Below are 6,161 nucleotides of genomic sequence, written 5' to 3'. Positions count from 1 at the left end.
CCCCCCACCCCCCCCCCCCACACCCCCCCACCCCCCCCCACACCCCCCCACACCCCCCCCCCACCCACCCACCCACACCCACACCCACACCCCCACACCCACCCACCCACCACACACCCACACACACCCCCACACATCCCCACACACACCCCCCCCACCCCCCCCCACACCCACACCCGCACCTACACACACCCCCCACCCCCACCCCCACCCACCCCCACCCCCACCCCCACACACCCACCCCCCCCCCCACCCACACCCACCCCCCCCCCCACCCCCACCCACACACACCCCCACACCTACACCCACACCCCCCCCACACACCCCCACCTACACCCCCACCTACACCCCCACCCCCACACCCACCCCCCCCCCCGCCCACGGCGGCAGCCAGCCCAGCCCAGCCCAGCCCAGCCCAGCCGTGCGGCGGGACCTTGCCGTGCCTCGCTTCCGCTCAGCTCCTGCTCAGCAGGTGTGTGCGGTCCGGTGCGCAGCTCGGTGCAGGTGAAAAGTGTACAATTATCAACGGCATTAAAGCTTACCGGTGCCTCCCCAGGCCTAGCTGTAATCACAGAGCATCGATTTACTACGAATCGCAACAAAAAACTCACGTTGCTACTGGTGCTTTCTCGTAATCCACTTTTCAAATGCAGCCTCCCTCAGCAACGGTGGGGTTTGCAACTCCGGCAATGGAAGAACTACTGCCTAAATAGAGCTAGTTTTATCGTACGCTTCATATTGTGTAATATCGTGTGCTACACAAGTTGCTTAAAAGTAAGTCTGAAAAATCTATTTCCACAAAATAGTTTTGGTTTTGTTGGATTTTTTTTTAATTTAGTACACGGTGGGGCATTCAACTCTTGACTGGGAATCTTGAACTGAAACGTAATAGTCACACTTCATAGCACTTACACGTTCTTAACTTGCACAGGTGTCTGGGCCGTATCATGCTAGAAAAACAGCTTGGATACATCGTCAACAATGTCTCTTCAACTATGTGATGAACTCATCCCCACTCAATTAAATGTAACTGGAATTTTACCTGCAATGTACCTTAAGCTATTTTAGTTAAATCAGTTGCATGCTGAACACATGGGATGGGAGAAGCTTTCTGGACAAAACAGTTCAGCTTTGTAAGGCCACATATACAGCCTCTTCAGAAAAGTCCTCCTTATAATTAGGTGTCCTTGCCGTTAGCAAACCCACTCATTACTAAACACCATCACCACCAGTTTGGGTAACGGAAACTAACTGGAGTGGCTCCTACCTCATCTTACATCAGGGTATGGTGTTTTTCAGACAGGCTGTCCTGCAGCATGTTCTTATGTTGATCTTGATGAAAAAACAGAAACATGTTAAAAACCTGTGTTCTCCGATGCAGGTGAAAAACAAAACAGCAAAGCCAGAAACACACAAAAAGCCCTAATCCTAACCTCCCTCCCCACCTCCAATTTACTAACCTTATGTGTGTGTTGTGCAACTTCCATCAGGGCTGCTCTTACTTGCTAGATGCTGTGTTTGCCATGGGGTTGTGTTCTGTATCTGTTGTCGTAGCTTGCCTCTGTGGATCAGGAATTGCATCTTAGGCTGATGTCTTTTAGCATTTAGAACAGCTGACGGTTCAAGTGATGAGAAGTAAAAGATAATGGATATCTGAGGGTTGTTTTCTTTTTATTTTTTTCTCCCTTGGTAGGCTCAATTACAGTTCTTGCTATCTGCTGTTGGCAAAGAGATGTGCATTTACTAACTTTGACAGGAAGAGTGGCCCAAGTTAATACTTAACACCAGAGAGGTAAAAGACATTTCTGATACACCAGTAAGAGCTTTACTGTATGACCACAAAGAATATTTTCTTTCTAAATGCTATTTTTGTAATAATACCGTGATGAGAAAAGGTTCAGTCTAAACTGATTATGAAGTTTATACTGTTTAAAACATATCTAAGAATTTTAAGGACCTTTTTAAGTGGACAAAGAGACAGAGCCAATCTTAGGTGAGGCAAGCATATCCCTGTTTAAAATCAGGCTGTTTTTTACACAACACATTCAGCTCTATTCCTACAGACAACTGAACACGGCAGCTAGTTTAATATGTTCCTTTGGCAGCCAAAGAAATGCTGAGTAAAGCAATAATATAGCCAACGTATTCCTATTTATAAATTAGTTTTGAATAGTACTTGCCTTTGAAATATCTCAAAATCTGTCACAATCATATGTTTAGGCTGGGAAAGATGATCTATAAGCATGGGTGATGATTAAGTGGCTAGTTATGTGATCTGCAAATGATGCAGCTAGGAATTAAGGACAGATTTACTATTTCACACTTTAAGTGGGTTAATTGGGAGGTACAATATAAAATAAAGATAATTTTCTTATATTTCAGATAGCACCAGTGAACTGGGTGTTTCTGGCATAGCAATAATTAAAAGTATTTGGCTGTAATCCTCTTGTGCAAAGGATTAGACTTGTTATACCTTCGTAAGAATTTGGTGGGCCTGTAAATCCAAAAGGGGTTGAAACCGCCAGGCGTACTCGCTTACAGGCAGTTTTAAAAAGAGCTACTCTGTTTGTACCCCATCCCACTTTCACAACCATACAGGCTGTATTTACTTCGCGGCTAAGGAAGAACGTGATCAGCACTAAACCACCAAGGCCCCATCCTCAGCCTCTCGCAGGGTGGGGAGGAGTGCTGCCAGAGGAAGGCTGTCTTTTGCTTCTTCATGGGGCTGATGCAGCCTTTACCCAACTGCCCTCCCTCTGCCAGCGCTGGGCTGCTGTGCCAGCTGTGACATAGGCCTCCTGTGGGCCTGAAGCCTGGTTCCTCTTGAGATAAAATCTACAAAAGGATCCTCAAAGTTCCCCAGGGGAGGCCGCAGTGCTGTAGGAGCACGGCTGACTGCCACATCCACTCCTTTGTTTATGTTCCTCAGCCTGTCCTTACCAGCAGTGACAGACAAAGCAGGAGTAGTTTGTGTTCAGGTTACCCACACGTCTGCTGTGCTGCGAAACACAAAGCAGCCGCAGCCCTTGTTCAAACCCCTCCAAAAAAGTTTATCATCCAAAGTATTGGCGCTTTTTTTTTAATTCATTGGCTTTTCAGTGAGAAAAAGGATCCTTTGTAACTTACTGCTTCTTGATGTCAGAAGCAAAAAGGGGACTGGAAGAGATTGTGTTTCATGCTATTTTTTTCTTGCTTGTGTTGTGAGAGAAACTTTAGTTAACTTTCTATGGAGCTGAAGCATAGCTGCTGCTGTTAACGTATTTCCTCTGAGTTAAGAATTTTTGCCCTTATCTTTAATAGACACATAAATGTCAGTAAATTTAGCACATGAAGCTAAGCACAGGGCTGGGGGTTTAGACCAGGTTTGTGGCTTTTTGCATAATGTCAGCTCCTTGTCCAATTCTTCATAGCATAGGGTGTGGGGAAAAAATGAATGCAAATAAAAAGTTCCTTTTGGAAAAATCAGCAGGAGGGTGTAGTCAGAAGCATGGCTCCCTTGAGTAAACCAGTGCCAGAAACTTCTACTGGCACTATAGATGGTGTCAATCAAGGACAGGCAAAGTGGCCGGATACTTCTTTCAGCAGCAGTGCCAGCTAGTGATCGCTTAAGCTGGCCATGAAATCGGACCTGAAACTGTTACATAAAGCAGGACCTCACAGATCTGTAACTTAGGTACCGGTTCCAGATCTGCAGAGCTTATGGGCTCTTAAATCCAGTCTGTTTCCAATCCATACAGGAATCTCTATAAAGTATATGTACATGTGTATGCAGAGGAAAGGGATGGGAACTTGGGCAGGCAAAACAGGACTGGTAAACTACTAAGTTACTACCCTGTCCATATCCTGTGGAAGCTTTGCAGTAGAGATACTGTTCAGGGGGCAAAAGGATGCATTCAGGGCTTTGACAGGCAGACACAAAGAACCTGGTGCAGCAAACACAATTTGATGGGGACGGACACATACACACACAAGCAGAAAGCAGTTTTCTCATTGCTTCATCACAGCACAATTCTGTTTGCTCTCACAACACTGAACTCCCTTTTATGTGGAAAAGGGCATATTCCAAAACAACTTTGTTAAAGTGTTCCTTGGGATCACAACCCCTGAGCTCAGTTGTTTAATAACAGAGGAAATGCAATATTGCAACCGTTCTGTGGACTGTAAGCTGGAAGTCAGGCTGAAGAAACAAGAGAAAGTTACTGCAAATTGATCTTCATAGTGAACCCAAGCATGTGACATTTACTTAAAATAGTTACATGCATTAAATTCTTGGAGTAGGGAATTACTGTCTGCCTCGACCTTACCCTCACATGTCCCTGGGCAGCTCAGTAAATATCTCCTTTTGTGGCCTATGAGTATGCCCAAGTGCATCTTTCTGCAAATGCAGAACCTGAGCTTAGCAACACTAGGAGAAGAACCAGAAGACCCTCTGCACGTTGAAATGACAGTCCCACTTAGGAACATTTGAATACCTGTAGTTATGTAAAATATTTCAAGCGGAACTGATAGCAAACTTATGCAAGCTAAGCAATACAAAGCAAAGACCAACAGATGTATTGATGAACAGATCAATCTTGCTTTATTTTCTTTAAAACAACACTCAAAAAGCTGTAATGTGAACTACCAGCTTTCATAATGGGAATGATTAGTGGGTAGTGAAAATGAGGGTTTTTTTTCATGCATTTATTGCCCTTTCTGCAAATAATCTATACATTTTACCTTATCAGAAGTTTTCAACTTGACTCAATTTTGCTTGTTGCAAAGGCTTCTGAGATTAGAAATGTATCAGTTTTTTACTGTCATGCACTTTTATTGTACAAGTTATATAAATTACATATTACACTGTTACGAAATGCCATTAATAGAATCATAGAATCATTTAGGTTGGAAAAGACCTCTAAGATCAGCAAGTCCAACTGTGAACCCAGAACTGCCAAGCCCACCACTGAACCATGTCACCGAGCACTGCATCTCTGCGTTTTTTAAACACTTCCAGGGATGGTGACTCCACTGTTACAGTGCTTGACCACCCTTTCAATGAAGAAATTTTTCCTAATATCCAACCTAAACCTCCCCTGGTGTAACCTGAAGCTATTTCCTCTTGTCCTAATGTGTTGCATGATTAAGCAATCATGGACTTTGAACTTAGGTTGTATGGCCAGCTTTGTTGCCTTACTTAGGTTTGTGCTTACCACCACAAAAATTTGAGAGAATAAAAAGTTAGCTCATTCACAACACTTGACTGTAAGGGAAAGCTTCCAGGGCTTTGCATTGTGGATAGAATCAATCTCAGTTATGATGCATACTGTAGACACTAATGTTGAAATATGTGTATATTACATCAGCAGAACTGGGAAAAAAGTTCACAGTTTCCAAATGAAATGTGGAAACTGCAGAAGGACAGTTCTTGCAGAGCAGCTGAACAATTTCTGTTTCCATTCCCACTTAGGTCACATTTCATAAACCTCTGATCATGCCTCCTACACTCTTCTAGGCTGTGTCAAGTTTGTCCACATCTGTCCGACTGCAGTCCCAGAGGGAGCTCCGTCACCGCGCACTCCATCAGCGGCTCTGTGCCCAGTGGAATGATCGCTTTCCAGGTTTTATAGGCAATGCCAATTTACTGGCCTGGAACTGGATTTTCCTCCTCTGCAGTGGCATGTTGCTGCTGATGGACATTTAGCTTTGCTCTGCTGCCCATGTGATCACTTTCTGATTATTCATGGCTGTTTCGAATTCATACACTTGATTTCAAATTCCAGTATGTAGAATTTTTTGCTTTTTGTTCGTAATTAAGTTCACCTTCTTCATCTTGAGACTGTTTCTCGTACGGATCGATGTAAGACGATTCGGAATCCCTTCTCCCACCTGCTAGCAGCTTTGGCCAGTTCGGTGCCACCTGCCAACGTTAGCCAGACGGCTTCCACGCCCCCTGGCAAGCCCCGACTGAAAGGCTGACCTGCCCGCAGAGCCGCCCGCAGTCCCGCCCTGTGGCAGTATACCTATATGGGCTTTATGCCGGGGGTGTGGCCGTGCCCCCTGCCCCGCCGCGCTGCCGTTGGCTCGCCGCGCCGTCCATCACCGGGTGGGCGGGCACTGCCCAGCCGCTGGAGCGACGCCCGCCGTGCGCCGGCACCGCGCTTGCGCGAGGCGCGCGGCGG

General features: G+C 45.7%; 1 protein-coding gene across 1 annotated transcript in view; it reads right to left on the bottom strand.

Annotated features, from left to right (window-relative positions):
• COQ10B (coenzyme Q10B) overlaps window positions 1–1,480 on the bottom strand; it is a 12,122-nt gene extending 10,642 nt beyond the window's left edge. Inside the window, exon 1 of the mRNA XM_037396393.1 lies at window positions 1,461–1,480. The gene's annotated coding sequence lies outside the window, so the exon portion shown is untranslated. The remainder of the gene's footprint in view (window positions 1–1,460) is intronic.
• Between the last annotated feature and the right edge of the window lie 4,681 nt (window positions 1,481–6,161).

Source organism: Falco rusticolus, chromosome 8 (genome assembly GCF_015220075.1).
Source record: "Falco rusticolus isolate bFalRus1 chromosome 8, bFalRus1.pri, whole genome shotgun sequence".
NCBI lineage: Eukaryota > Metazoa > Chordata > Aves > Falconiformes > Falconidae > Falco > Falco rusticolus.
The sequence above is the reverse complement of the archived record's forward strand: the minus strand, read 5'-3'. Positions and strand labels throughout refer to the sequence as shown.